The sequence below is a fragment of the Cryptomeria japonica genome, chromosome 10 (assembly GCF_030272615.1).
Source record: "Cryptomeria japonica chromosome 10, Sugi_1.0, whole genome shotgun sequence".
In the NCBI taxonomy this organism is placed as follows: Eukaryota; Viridiplantae; Streptophyta; class Pinopsida; order Cupressales; family Cupressaceae; genus Cryptomeria; species Cryptomeria japonica.
The window spans coordinates 726434452-726451766 of NC_081414.1; positions in this window are offsets into that span (position 1 = coordinate 726434452).

Genomic DNA, 17315 nt, shown 5'->3' on the forward strand with positions numbered 1-17315 from the left:
TTTGCATGCAGATATATTTGTATATCTGAGAGATAAGTTAGGGGTTTCTACCCCTCCTAATGAGAATTAGAAGAATTGAGATTCATCAATTTGGTGTACTTCATAGTATTATCTTCCTATTTGGATTGATGAGTAGGTGCTTCTACTTAGTAGGAGTAGTCAGTGTGTGATTCAGTTGTTCAAATTTATGTTTGTTCAAAGGGGGAGAGATTATCTAGTAAAGAGGGAGAGTTGCATGATTTGTATGTCTTTGGCATTGTTGTCAAAGGGGGAGAGAATCGTGTGAAAAACTACCTTATTTTGGAAGTCTTGTGTGCATGATCTTAGAGGGGATTGTTTGTGTTGATTTCTTACTTTGCATTGATTTTTTTTTCAAATCGATATATTTTTTTCAAGTGATCTTAGAGGGGAAGATTGTTGGATATTATTGTTGCTATGATATGTTGTTGTCATTGATGTCAACATATTCCTATGTTTTAGTGTTCTCATGATTTCAAAGAGTTTGATCTGGCTGATTTATCTATTTGATATATTGAATCAACTAGAGATAATTGATTCTGTGTGGGTTTCATGATGTTATGTGGTTATTTGGCCAAGTTATGGATTTAGGTATGAGGATTGGTTTTTCAGTGTTCAGTGTTGCAGTGCTTTGGTATTTGATCAATTGTGCTCTGGAATGACTATATCTTGAGTCGTGAATTTCAGAGAGTGTTTGGGATGTTCATGTGTATCTTAAATTTATATGGTTCATGATTTGGTGCTCTACAAAGTTATCTTTCAAGTCTAGTTGTTACTATTGAGTGTTCTTGAGTATTAGCGCATTGGTCAATGAAGATTTGATTAAGTGGTGTTGGTGCAGTTATTGTGGATGGTTCTAATGTGCTTGTTGGTGTTTCCTAATCATGTCCTATTTGTTTTGATGGTCCACATTGATCATTGTGCATGTTATTGAGGATCATATGGGTATGGTGATGTTCTTTGTGTTATGTGATATTTTCGATGGTGTAGAGTGTTGTAGATGATCTTGGCAAGATTTCTAGTGGCATTGCATATTAAAAAAATTGATTTGGATCCATGATTTGTCATCTTGGCATTGTATTGGTTTGCTAGTTGATCTATGTATTGTGTGATCCAATTTTATAATTAGGTCTTAAGGGTTGAACTGACCTTGTAGTCAAGGTTGATGATTTGTATAAATAGGTGTCATGTTCATGAAATTTGTAGATAGGTGTGGTGTCTACACTATCAGAGAGTGGTGTATGTGCGAACAAGTGAATTCATCTTTTAGTGAGAAGTGTGGAGCAGAAAATGTTGCAAGGCAGACAAATGTGGTTAGTCAGAACTGTCATTAGGCATTCAAAGATTCTATTAATCTTTTAGTTCATGTAAACTGGATTGTTGTCTGAATGTTCTTGTAAGGTATTGAACCTTCCTTGAGGGTTGTAGCCTTCTAGGTTATTGTATCTTGACTAGTGAGATCTAGGCAATGTGCATGAATGCATGTGCATTTTCCATTGTAATATTTACACATACTACTATAGAGTATTATCTTATTGTGGGTAGCTTCCAACCATGATTTTTCCCTTAACCGGCTTTTCCACATCAAAAACTTGGTGTTATGTGTATTGTTGTTATTGTGCTTATCTTTGTTCTTGCTACAAATTGATTAGATATAAAGTTGTGCTTAATTTGTTAGATCTGTTGAAAACTAATTCACCTCCCCCCCCCACCCCTCTTAGTTTTCCTTCATTGTTGTTGCCAACATTTGTTGGTTCCCTTTTAAGTGGAATACAATACTCAACACCATAGTACCTTTAAAAGGGGCACAAATTGAAATGTGTACAAGTGTCAACCTTCATCATTTTTTATCCAATTTTCACCTTTTAATTTGATCATTGGTTGCATACCTACATTCAAAAATAACTTTTGAACCCTATATAAAGAATATTTTTCATTATTTATAAAGTCTAAATTACAATATTATTGATGAAACACTTTAGATCATAGTATTCAACATTTCAGTACTAGACTACAATGCTCTACATCAAAGAATTATTTCATATTTGTTGTGTTTTGTTAAAATTGTTATTGTAAAGAGCATTGTGTCACTACCTTTATGCGAAACTTCATGGGAGGATTTCATTCCTTAGGTATAATAAATTTATTATAGCATTTATATTATTATTAGCCTCTATCATCGATAAAAAAATCTCTTTTTTGATATATCATATTTTTTGTGAATGTGGGAACACCAATAGAAGATTTGAATTAGGCGTGTCCCTATAAATAAAAAATATTCTTCTTTGTTTCCATTTGTTCAAGTTTATTCCAACAACATAGAGTAATATAGGAGTGTAGAGTAGACTATGGCGAATATTCCTATATTTTCAATAGGCAAAGACCCAAAAACTATGGCACTCAACAAAAGTGTCCAACACTTTTTGGTGGGATTTTTGGAATAGACCTACAAGATCTCGCATCAGTATTTCTACCCCATTCTACAATTCTAGAAACCCCCACTACTAGGGTTCCCAACACAACATTCAACTCTTTCAAGATCAATTTGCTATCATAGATTCCTTTCTATTTTCTCTATCTAGACATAGCCTATTGTGCTCATTTTTATAGAAGTCATAATTTATTGTTTTTGTTGAAAGTCATCATCTTTCTATCACTAAAGACAGATCTTAAACAAACACATAATAATCTAAATTCCATTGGAACAAAAGGAATTGATTCTCCATTCAAGACTGAAGTTAGGATTATTCATCTTCTATAATGATGGGGCTTTCATATTTTAAAAAAAAATTATACAATTACTTTTTGTTTTTATTGTTTTGATATATATGAAATAATAAATAAATTTTAATGAATTTTATATAAATATTTTTAAAATTTAATTTTTAAAGTAATATTAAAATAAAATATATATCTTTAAAGATATTTATTGATGTTCTTTATGTAGATTTCTTAAATATATATATTCTAGTTTATTTATCTTCTTTTCTTTTATCACTTGTGCCTTAATTAACATTTTTATGTAAGAGTTTTTTTTCGAAGTATCTTGTGATCTTTCAATTTTTTTTTGTTAATTTGATTTTTTTTTATTAATACGGGAGAGGTAGACATAAGATTTAAGAATTAAAGATGTCCAATACATTAATAAAACCCTTTTGCTTTGGATATATATCCTCTTTTATCAAAGTTCTTTGATTCATATTCTTATATCTATGTATCAAAATGATCATCAACCATTAAGTATTGTTAATGTTATAAATTCTCCATTAGTCATCCTTAATGTTGATAAAAAATGTATGATTAAATGCTAATATATATGAGTCTCATGTTCTAATTGTGTTTAAGAACAAATTTACATCTTTTATCTTAAATTTTAAAATCATTTATACATCAAATATTAGTAATTAATAATTGATATAATATCAATGATATCATTTAATTAAACCATTTATTAGAGATAGATGTGCTAGTGGTAAAATAATTCATAAATAAGATATTTCTTTTTAAAAAAGTAGAAGATGTGTTTTTTATTTAAAATGAAATTAAAAATCATAGACCAAAGTTTGATTAATTGGTTAATTGTGGGAATTTAATTTGTAAGAACATTTATTTAATTAAAAATTCAAACTTGAAAACTTGTGACAATATTAAGTCAGATCAGCATTATTGTTGAAATTTAAATTAATCCTACCAATAATATATCATGATTATTAGTTTTTAATTAGGTAAGAAGGATTTTCAAAGGTTCTGAATCAATTTTTATCAAAAGAGTAAGCATTCAACCTAGCAAAAGAAAACACAACAAATATAACAAAAGAACAAAAACATGGGTTTTAACAAGGTATCTAAAAACCTTCATGGGCTTTAACTAGGACCTAAAACCTTTGTGGGTTTTCACAAGTCACCCAAAAACTTCACTTCCAAGCAAGCATCTAGAAAGACAAAATTGAGATGGTAGACAAACTCTTCAGCTACAAAACCACTCAGACAATTGAATACAAAAAGATCAAGGATTTTACTAAGGTTCCCCAAACCTTCAATATGGGATTGGAATTGGCACCCTCAACCAACCATCCACATCTAACCTTGAACTCCCAACAAAAAAGAAACTCCTCTCATGCATAACTCCTCTCCACCTCTATAAGAGAGGAATCCACTTCTATTAGAGCATTAGAGAAGAAGATATTTTGGAGGGGAAACCAAAACAACCACATCCCTGCATCTGAGCAACTAAGTTGAGAGAATACCACATCAAGTGACCACCATCCTCCCTCCATAAGAAGATCCCTGTATCAATAGGAGATTCCCCCACCTTAATAAGAAACAGGAAAGAGAACAATGAGAGCAAAATATGTCATTCCCACCACATAGACACAAACAGAAAGCCCACCTCAATAGGGTTAGACTTCACCTCCATAGAAGCCATATAGGAAGAAGCCTAGGGCCAATACAACACAAAGGAGTGCAAAGATGGATCACCTCCATAGGTCATCATAATTATTAGTTATAATCTAATGACTTCCATTGCATTATGTGAGATAAAATGTATCAAATTTAATAAGTTGTTATAAAAATCTAAATCAATTCACTAATAATATATCATAATTATTAGATATTGTAGGATCATATCTTTAAATTTGTATTTGTCCCCAATGAGTTTGATCTTGCATACAACGACATTTTGATATCTGGTAGAGTCATCAAGAAATATTCAACTTCACTAATAGACCAAAAACCATTAACATTATCACATATATTTAAGATCCTAAATTATAATAATATGAAATATTAAACCTAAAAATTTAATTTAATATATTAATTTCTGAACATAATATTTTTATGCTCTACAAAACTCCCTTATATTATTACTGTCTACAGTTGAATCAACATGCTCACAATCTTATTTATTCATGATCATTCCGTGTGATTTTTACTCAGTAGACGAAATTACTTTCTAACAAAATGGAATTAAGCATGTTTTTTCAGCAATCAGATTTTCACTGAAAACCCAAAAACAATTACTTTAATAAAACATGGTTTAAAAGTATATAAGAAACAATTAAATTGACTTCTTTCCGTGGAATACGAACACTCATTGGAAGAAAATATTCTGCTTTCATAAAAAATAAATGAAATAAAATTCGTTGGTATTTAATTAGAAATGACAAAGATATCCGAATAGGTTGTGTCACAGGTTTCCCATAATCCGTTGTCTTGGTGGAGAGGAAACAAAGAAATCAAGAATTAAAAAACAGTTCAATGGATAAATGAAAAGAGAATTTGATAGAAAATTGTGGAAGAAGACAAAGGATGAACAAACAATAAGTTACGATTTCTTGTAATACAACGTGTGCTAAATTATGCACACTATAATGTCAAGAGCGACAAGCAGAATCTGATTTTGAAGTTTAACTACAAAATTGTCCCATTACATATCATCTGATGCAAACTCTCTGTAGTGAGTTGATTTGATTTTACAAGTTGATTGTCAAATTGATTTAAAATAATTGATAAAAATTTTGAAAAAAAAACTGTGTTGATTTCAGTATTTTGATTAAGGGTAGAAATACACTATGAAACTGGCCTTAAGACTAGAAAGGCTTGAGGAAACCAAACAAGGTTCATGGTCACTGAGATCTTGAGTGAAAACCCAAGAATAAATAGTCCTAACATACATTTAAAAAAAATTATAGTTTAAAAATATATTAGAAATAATTAGTTGCATACGACTCTGAGAACTAAATTATGAATATTTAGTTGGAAGATAAGATTCTTCTTTCACAAAAATAAATTAAAATAAGAGCTGTGATACAGCATGAGTTCCTACCATTTGCTAAATCCTAGTAAACTACTGTTCTTTGGGAGGATAATAAAAGAATTGCTTTTTTATTTTGATATCTGATTTTGTAAACAATTTTTTTGATAACATTATTATGCGTATCAAAAATTTTGACTCAAGAAATTTCATAATGTATTTGAATTTTGATGCATAGACAAATTTAAATATTCAAAGCCAGAAACATTTGGAATTAAGACAGAATTGTAGAAATTTGCATCTAGAATTGTAGAAATTTGGATTTAATTTACTAGCATGCACCAATTATCAAATAGAGGTATTAAAATTACTATGTGAAATATGTGAAACATTTTTATAATGAGAATGAAATTTCCAATGTAGCTAGAAGAAATTAGATAATTTGAACATTATTGCCACTAAATTCGTTGGAAAATATTATATAAAATTGATTTGTAAAATATACTTTTCACAAATTAAAGAATAATATATGATATTAATACTTTTAATTTTTTCTTTAAATTGTACAATTTAAACAATGTAAAATATATTCAATTTTCTTAGTATCATTCTAACATCATTCCCAAGACATTACATTTTAATTTTTATAAAAACTATTAAGACATGACATTTTAATTTTTATAAAAACTATATTAATAGTAAGTATAAAATAATATATACACGAAATTTCTTCTTTTGGAACGAAATTCTGAGTATAGCCATCATGTATATATTTTTTAAGGATATCCAAATGATGAGATGTCCGGGTTTATAACACACCTAAAGTTAAACTGCTCAGTGGGATTTATTAATAAATATTTTTTTAAAGATTGACTTCATTGAGTTGCAATTAAAAAAAATTAATGTTGGAGACTCTGTTTGAAATGTATCTGCTAGTTTTTTGCTAATTTTTGTTTCATCTTTTACTGAAGATTTTATACAATTAGTTATAAATGGGAAGTTTTGTATAGGCAATGGTTATAAATAGAGAGTTACATAAACTTGTGTGTAATACTAATTAGATTTAGATAATTATTAGATTTGGTGAGCTTTTCCATGGGATTAAAATTATCTCGATTAATGTTTGTAAAATCCAACCCTCCATTTTTTAATTAAGTTATCACTTATTACTCAACTTTCAATGGGTTATACTGCTACCTCTTTGAGCACGCCCCCCACTCAAAAGATACTCTTTCTTATGACACTACACAACCTCCAAACAACCCCAAGGCAAAAAACAAAATCCAACTAACATAAGGAGTTCAAAAAAACAAAACTAAAGGACAATATGATTAAACAAACCTTCTACCATGGTTAAACCAATTGGAGGTGTGAAATGAGCAACTCGTCTATCCACAAAACAAGACCATAACCACAATAAAGCATGTACGACCACAAACAAAATTTATCCAAATCAAATTGCATAATAAACTGATATTCAACAGCGTACCATCATGACATGAAAAATCATCCATGTTAAGGAATCATAACAATCACTCATAAAATACTAAAAACCAATATCATCTAACTGCAACTATTCAATAACTGACTCTTTCATGAAAAACACACCTAAACATACATTCAAATAAACATGTTCAATATTCGATTTTAGACCATACACCTTGAAAAGAATAACAACTTGAAGCCTAAATAAACTATATTGTAAACATAAATCTAAAATCATTTCAATTAAAGCTAATTTTGCTATAACAAAGACCACTTGAATTTTGAATTTCAAGATAATGAAAATTAACATTTAAAATACTTTTGAAAACTAAATTCAATATTTAAAATCCAAATAATCTTTCCAATTCAAATTCATATCGACTAAACGTAATTGATGGCTAACAGTGTAAATTTCATTTGCACAACTAATTCCATTTACATTAAATCAATAATTAACATTTTCTTCATATAGTAAATTCAAAATACATAGTATAAATATATTTATATATTAATTACTAAACTGATAATTCTTTTTAAAATCAAATTTCTTCTAATACCATATTCTGAATAAAAATTATAAATTTACAAATTACAAATTATATATATTGAATTTAAAAACAATATAAAATATTACATATTGCACATGAAATAACATTTACTATGATTTTGTTTTAATTGAGTTTTTTAAAAAAAAATTCACACAAGTAACTCATGGCAACAATGCATTTCCAGTACATGTATGCAATTACTCAATTGGCCCTAACACAAGGAGAATGGATCCGATTCAATCCACAAATAAAATTTTCATATATAATATCATCATTCCACATAATAATTTCACATTTAAAACATTAGATTCACTTTTTTCAAAAAGTCTAAAGAAACCAATAACTAGGTTTTGGAGGCCATCCACCATTGATGGACCTTCAAAAACTCAAAAAAATAAAACTTGACAAATAAAAAATTCCTTAAAACCCATTGGCTAATGGGTGCACAACATCACACTTTTGAGATTAAATTTACCTTCTGGGCATTCATAAAAATTTGGGCAGCATTTCCCTAAAGCAACTCTCATTTTAAAAATTGAAACATACAAATTCATATCTAAACTAAAATCCAAAATTCAAGTGGGAGAAAGGTTCTAAATCCATTTGTAGTACATTTGCAACAATAATTACACAATCTCATAAAGAATCAAGGGAGAAATCAAATAAACTCATCTTCAAGTTGAAGAATTTCAAAATGAATCATAGAGCCAAAGATTGCGAAAGAACTCATGAAAACCGAGTAGCAACAAGAGTTTCCTCGCTCTAATCCAACAAGCTCCTACCCACAAAATCTCTCCAAGCAAAACCTTCCCAAACAAAATTTAAAAAATCCATTGTATGGTTGGAAATCTCCAAATTTGAAAAATAATAATCCTTGTTCAAAAAATGCATAACCCTCATTTTAATTCCACCATATGGTAATTAATAAATACTCTAATTTTGCTAGCTTAATAGACTTTGATTTATCAATTTATAAAAACAATGGTCTTATTTTTATTTATTTTAAAAAATTACTCAAGCCAAATATAATTTAGCTTTCACGAAATATTCAACATTCACTCTAACTTAGACAGTTAAAAATAATTGATTAATTAATTAACCACAAAAATGATTCCAATATAGTTTATTCTTAATTCCCTTTAATCAACACAACACATTAAATTCTCATTAACTACTTAAGAAGATAATAATTAAACACACAAAACGCATAACACACAACACTCAACTGAAAGTAAAATAGAACATGACACACATACCAACGTCGAAAAAGTGGCCTAGTTGGCAAACTGACAAGGCAAACAAAAGACTGACAACGCTCACAATTGAGCAAGGCTAGGGTTAACATTAGGACCTTATAACTACCTCCTCCACTCTCATTAGGTTAATTAGGTATGCTAAGACTTGTGGAGCCAGCTGGAGACGATACCTCATACCTGTAATTTCCCACATCACCGAACCATGCATACATATATATACACAAACATGGTAAACACATTGGTGAAGGATAATCATGATGTTCCCTATCTCACCTAAGTGACTGAAGGAAAATCATCTCCTCCTACCCCATACACTTTCACACAACACAAAAACATATACATAAAGCAACTCGCACGTAAAGTAAATGTCTTAGTCCATCATTAATAATGCATAAATAAACTTAACATTTCCTTATTTATAAAGTACAATGCAGAAGAAGAGTTTACAACTACTCATTAATAAGAAATAATGTAAATTCAATATCTATTCCTCAATGTAAAATAATGCATAAGCATATACACCTAATCACATTCCCAGGCATAACACCAGAATAACACACCACAATCACAATAGATCAACCATCCATGTAAGCCATAGAAATGTCAAACTTGGTCAGTGAGGTCAAAATGGGTTTGAATAGGGTAGGGGTATTACACTTATACTCCCTTGTTTTCTTGTTAATGTTTATTGTGAACTTGGGAAAAATTAGACATAACATGTATATATTACCTCCTTCATCAATTACATCCTGAATACCTTTTAATAGTGCGGTAACTAAATTGACTCTATCATATTCAATAATTTTCAAAAATTGCTTTAGCTTCATTGTATTGAATTGATTCAAAACCTTGATATTCACTGCCTTCTCCAAAGACTCAAAATGAGAACCAACAACATTTATAAAACCCATGAGCTTACAAGAGGGATCAGATGTATCCAGTTTGAAAGATGGCATGATTTTCTCCAACATATCTCCTGCCAATGATATTAACTCTTTATCAGCAGAATGGGACTTAAGAAAGTCCTCATTGGCTTTGGCTTGAGCTAGAGTTTCCAATTTAAGTGCTTGAATAGGAGATAATGAGCTCAGGTCAATCAGATCTTGTTTAATATGAATCAATAGCAACTTGTTTCCCTTTATCAACACTAGTGTCTCTTGCCACTGTTGTCATGTTGTCAGAGCCTAATCTATCTACTTTCCTTTTTCTCCTACCACAACACCCTCTTCCTTTTCACCTTTCTTACCATCCTCCTTAGCCTTTTCAACATTCACTATCTCCTCAACTATTTTCTTTGACATAACTTCTATAACTGGAGTTTCTTGTACAACATCACTAAAGATATCATTTGCATGATCAATATTATCAACTGGAGTTTGATCAATAGACTATCCTTCTAGAGTGACTTTCTCAAGTGATTGATCTTTTTGAAGTTCCGGAACTAATGTGTCTTGGGATGGTTCTTCCAGATTCACATTAATCCTCTGATCTATCAAAAACTATCTCAAAATTGTTTGTCTCCTTTTTCACCTCATCTATCTTCCCTACCATAATCTTATTCACCCTCTCCTCTTCCCTAGAAATGACTGAAGATAGGTTTACTAGTACATATTCCTTTACTCTTTCATCCTCTAAGCTAGTCATATGCCTTTTCGCATCCAAAATGTCAGATAGACTTTTAGGAATTATAGATGCAAGTTCTATTAATGTCTTACTATGAACATCCATATATTATACAGTTACTTCTTCAACTACCATTTTATCTTTACCATCAAAATTTTCTTAATATGTAGACACATTATTTAGATTCCCATCCTTAAGAATTTCATCAATTAAATCCTTCAAAGTCAATGGGGGCACCATTTTAAATCTACCTTCAATCCTATCAGATTTTAGAGTGACATCTAACTCAGATTTTTGCTTCTTTCTTTCTTTGACCTTTCTAGATGATTCAAGTTCTGCTCTTGGGTTCTTTGATTGCTAAACTCAACAAAATTATGGCTTCTTCACCACTCTTGCATAGGTTGTTGTCTTTTTCACCTCCCGCACTACTTCATCAGATTTTGTCTTTATGTCCTTGGCAGTTGTAGCAACATATACTCTTTGAGGTTTCTCCTTCTTCCTTTTCTCCACCCCATCAGTTGATTTGTTGATTGTGATTTGGGTGGACGAATGAGCTTCTACACAATGGAAGTAGGTTCAGACTAAGACTATCTTGGTTTGTCCTGCTTCAAAGGGGTGGAAATAGGTTTAGTCTTCTTTGGTTTTTCCATGTCTTCATCCTTTAGATTATTCTTCTCTTGGGCCCTTTACATAGCCTCCTTGGATATACCCATTTGTTTTGCTAACTCCTCTACCTCCTTGCTTACTTTCCTCTTCCTAGAAAGTCTGGTAAACTTCTTGTGCAAATCAAGATCTTTTTCTTGACAAGTACCAAACCTCTCTTCCTTATCATCTACTGGTTGACTCAACAAATGTTGAGCATATGCATTAAGTGTGGTAGCATCCACCTCATACCCCATAGGAATGATCCAGATAGCTCTTGGCTCAACTCCCTCCATGTGGCATTTATCCTTATCAACCATAAAGCAGATGGTTTTCTCATACTTCTTGGTAGTTTCTTTAAGAATACTTTCCCTACTATGCATTGAGGCTTGAAATGATTTGAAGTATCCCCACAAGAGGGAATTCTATGCAATAGTGTCACCTAAGCCCTGCAATCCTTCCTTCATTTGAACGACATCGATTTATCATAACCTCACTGAAGCTTTAAAATATCAGGGATTTCATTTAAAAAATACAATGCCAAGCAAAAAATCAAGGAACTGAACCTGAATACATGCTTCTTGTCCTACTTAATCTTCTTCAGGTTTCTTAATAACTCACTAAGAAGTAACAAACAAAGATCATACCTCTTGTCTTCCTTTAGCATCTCATAGGCTGAAAATATGGTAGTGGCGGATATATAATTTTTCCTGTTGGATTGATATACCTTATATCCAGTCACCGTCGTGGAAAATCTAACATCGTGCTCTATGATATCATTGATAATCATTGATTGGCTATCAAAATGAGATCCGATAATATTTGTTACCATTATATTTTGTACTTTCCTCAATCTGGGGACCTCACTAGTTGCATTTAAATAGGTAAATGCTTCGATGGCTTGCTTGGTGATCTTATAAGGTCAGTCCAGCCACATGAATTTATCATGGATTTGGCTTAGAATATAACGGTTCCATTTGGGTTCATTGAAAACTAGGAAATGAATGCATTGGATGAAACCCTTATCATACAGTGACTTGAATTCCGACTTCAAATTTCCTAGACTATGCATCATGTGTTTGGTGTAAAGTGAGAAAATATATGCATTCCCAAGGTCCTCAATGTTGCAATGGATATATGCCATAATATCTTCGTTGTGAATTATGCCATGTGGGATAGATGAAAATGTACCTTTCAGATCATCTTCAGTGGATTTGAATGAGTTCCTCTTGAACACGGGCCTTGCCCTCTTAGTAATTTTGACCACCAATGGTGTTGCAACACCAGATGTAGATGCATATGCCTCTTCCAAATATGGACATGAAAGATAACTCACAAACAAAAAATACCTTTTGATTCACAACCGGGTGCAAGAAATCACTGACTGATCAGTACAGGCTCAAATTTAGCTGCTAAAACTCTTTCACTCTGTTGCTTTTCCCTCTCTCATTCACATTGTGAAAAATGATATATTGAAATTCTTTTTTATCCACCAAAAACCTAATTTGAAGTTGTAGTACATGTGCAACCCTAATGACTTCCAGATGCTCTTTTTTTCATGAATTAATTGACCAGATTATCAAATCGACATGAAATCTTCCGGATAACACTAGAACAACTATACTCCATTATATGCAACCATTTTTGACAGATTACAGATTTCTAAAAGGGGTTTTTTAATATCTACGTGACAATCTCCCCCTAAGGCCAAAATGCTTAGTTACCGAATGAGGTTATTACAATAGAATCATGTGTGGAGCCATTTTGAATAGTAGAGCCTTCTTTCTTTACCCACATCTTCTTATGCTAGTCTCTGATCTCTTCTAACTTAGCTTTTCCCTTTTCATTTGATTTATTCTTGTGTACTGAAGCATTCCTATTTCTGCCATATCTTGCAATATAACCAAGTTTGTTACATTCACGGAAAACAACTTTTCTTTGCATAGGCCTGAAGTTCCTTTGATTTGGTCTCATCTTGCATTGATTAGAAATATGCCCAAAGATTCCACAAGCATAACATCTCTTATTTTGAAAATTATTTATCACTATTCTGCACATGTTTGACTTGTGACCAAAGTTGTTGCATATGAAACATTGACTTGTAAAGGTAGAACAATTGTTCATGATATTATTCATCATTCCATTATTCATCCTACTTCTACATTGACTTTCCATATGATCGAATTTACCACAAACAGAACATTTACCATTGAATTTATAGGCCTTAGGTTGTCTTACTGGAGGCCTCTTGTTCTTCTGCTGATGATTGCCTTGACCAGAACCAGAGGATTATCCTTTCTCAAATCCAAGTCCTCACATGTATTTCCCATGTCTCTGACTTTCTAGCATCTCATCCAAATGGGTTGAACTAGCATTGAATTTTTCTTTATACTCATTAGCAATAGTCAACTCATATCTCATAATTATGATCTACCTTTCAAGATCTTGTCCATCATTATTTGTTTGTACCAATTCAAGATTCAACTAATCATTCTCATATGTCAATTTGCAACATTCATCAAATTTATCCTTCAATGATTGAGTCGGGTCTTCTTCATTCTTCTTCCAGTCTTCAATCTCCTTGGTCAACTTCATGACAATAGATTGCATTTTATTTTTTTAGAACTACATTCTCTATAGCCAGCTTCTCACATTCATATGTCTTGTCTTGTAGGGCTTGATTGTCTATGCTTTGTTCTCATTTCTCCTTCAACTTATCCATCAATTCAACTTATCCATCAATTCCTTTCAATGTCTAAATGAAATCTTCAGCTGCATTCAGGTTTGTTTTCAGATAACAAACTTCTTTTCTTGCTGTATCAAGATCTTCAAGTGCCACACTAAATTGTCTCTACAAACTAGAGTCCATTGATTCAATCTTCTGGATCTTCCTCAAGATGTTAGGCTTCTTCTAAGGCACAAAACTTTGATACCAATTATTGAAATCAATGAACACTGAGAGGTGGGGGGTGAATCACTGTTTTATAATTTGAAAACTTATCAAGTTGATTCTTAAACCACTATATGCATGAGAAAGTAATCAAAGTTCAGAAACATTAAACAATTAACCACACAACCATAACACCAAGATTTTTACATGGAAACCCGGAAAGGGAAAAACCATGGCGTGATCGAGTACCCATAATATTATTATACTACGGCTAGTAGTAGAACAATATTACAAAGGGGAATGCACTTGCATTCAAGCACATTGCCCAGAGCTCACTACTCAATTACAAAAGGGCTACAACTTGAAGGAAGTCTCACTGCCTTACCGGCTAATATAAAATGATTACAATGATAATTGAACTAAAGTGTAGCATCTAACTATGCCAAAATATAGTTCAGGTTAGGCTCTGATTGTCTCCTACAACTGATCTATCATTTTGTTTTGTAATACTGCTTCGTCACACACCAGAGCACCAAAATCTTCACCAATCTTACAAATTCACTCACAGAGACTTGCTTCACTTATCACACATCATAAAATGATTAATCGATTCAACCTTATATATTCGCATCAACAAAAATAATCATTTACTAAGTCGACTTCCAAAAAAATTGCATAACACACAACATGAAATGTGTTCCACCAAGTCAGCTCAATGTGAGCATAAATCCAAATGTAAACCAAAACAAGATTATTAAATGCTTCCCTAAGTTGCCCCAATCATCTCAAACATGAAACTAATCATCGAAATCATCTCAACAAATCTGCAACACACGTTACTCCAAAATAGCTCTTCCCTAACTGAATTAATAGACACGAGAGCTCTAATCTTGCACACAATTCAACACCAGATATCAGGATCATGAGATAATTTGTCTCAAACTTGGAATCAAATTCCTTGATCACCACAACCCAAAATACATCACCAAAATTAAGATGTGTACCATGATCTCATGCTCTACTAGTAACTATGTTCCACCTTCCAGACTTATGCCTTATGAATAAAATGACTTCCGGTAAACCAATTCTATATACACCGGATGTGATCTATGAATTGATTTGCTATCAATGAAAAACCCTAAAAATCTATCATACACAAAACTTCATCACAATAGTGTCTTACCAACATTTACGTTGGCCTATATTCAACAAAACAATATCAAGCCCTCCCAAAGCCTATTCTTAAGACACAGACACTAATAATCCTTGTCATATCCATATTCAAGCCTAAATTCATGGAAATCGATAAAAACATAGAATAAATATCCATGTTCACCTAATACTTGTGGTTGGTTGTCATAAATTTATCACCCAAAATCACCTTCATAGCATGCAAAATGAGTGGATGGTCATGAGGAAAAAATCACTTCATTTGTTTCTCTCTTATTTCCTAAAGAAAAGACATTTGCCCTTTTGTAGAGGTAAGAAAGATAGGAGTATCCATTGTGAAGACATACATACACGTTAGATGTATTTTATAAAATTATTAAATTTATGTATGTATGTATATAGACATTTACATATATACTATAGATTTGAAAAAATCAAATAGAAGAAAGGATACATATTTAAAGTATAAGATTTAAAACATATGTATTTTATTATGACTAAAAAAAAAGATTTGTAAGTGCAATGATTAGATGTAATCTCATGAAAATAGTTTCCATTTAAAAAAAAAAGAGATTATTTTTTTATTTTTGTTTTATTTTTCTAAATCTAATGTGATGCTTTTTTATTCCTTTCTTTGATGTTAATTATATCAGTTAAATCAATTATCTTTTGTAAGGTAGTGATTAAAATAATTTGATAGTAATCTCAGTACCTCAGGGAAATCTCCAATAATGGATGTAATTTAGATGTTTTTACTAAATAACGGACTTTGTTATTTGATTTGGAAAAAGAACTTGTGGCTGGCATCATGAACTATAAAAGACCCTTTCCTTTCCTTTCCTTTCCTTTTAAAGACATTTGTATTGAAATCATGATTACAAAAATGGATAGTTAAACTTGAATAAATCATATATCACGTTGTTATTAAATATAGTTAAAAGTATTTTAAAGCACCCCACCATATTTGCTAAGTGATAATCATTGGTGCAGACTTGTAGTTACATGTGCATCTTGGCAACTACATGCTTTGCAACAAAATCCAAAATCAATAATTGAATCCTGGACACTCTTTTCACACACAAAAAAAGTAGTTTGCATAAAACCAAACATGCAAATAGAAAAGTATAAAACATGGCTAGTGAAGACAAAGGCCAACACATAAAGTTATTGACTGTATCAATAACCAACAAAAATTGCTTATAATTGCTTCTAATTCAATACGTATGTTAAATCTAACTACATCATAATTCAACATGTCTAGAAGAGCACGTAATGAGACTGAAGCCAGATGTTATTAGTTATATTGAAGTATGTTGTTTATCTGTAGGTAGGTGAAAGAACTACACAAATAATGAGATGATGGAATTATGGCTAGATTCTTTAAACTTGCTAATGAACACTACAGATGGAGTGATGAAGGGATATTCTCTCTAATTTCATAACCCATCCACTGAAGGAGAAGAAGAAAGTTACTAGTTTACATCTCTTCGAAATTTCACCTAGATTATAAAGTTAGGTTTACAAAAGGAATGCAAATTGGAACCTTCAATACCATGGGAGATGGGTTAGAGCTAACTACTAAAGAAATATACATTTAAAGAAATATACATTATGATGATGGAATATTTTTGATTAATGCAGATAAGATGGGTTTCTCTTTGATACAAAAAGGTTTGTGTTATATGATTCATTTCGTCAAGTTGTAAGTATGTAGAAAAAAATGGAATTATATAAATGCTTCTACTGCAATCAAGTATATGAAAAAGAATAGTCATATAGTGATTTCCGTACATTGCACCCTCAGCAAAAACATTTTTTGTTTAAATGTATATAAATGCTTTTGGCTTTTGTTTTCTTCATGTAACATTCAACTATTTGAAACCCTACTGTATATTTACAATTAGGAGACTTTTATCTTGGAAGGGCAA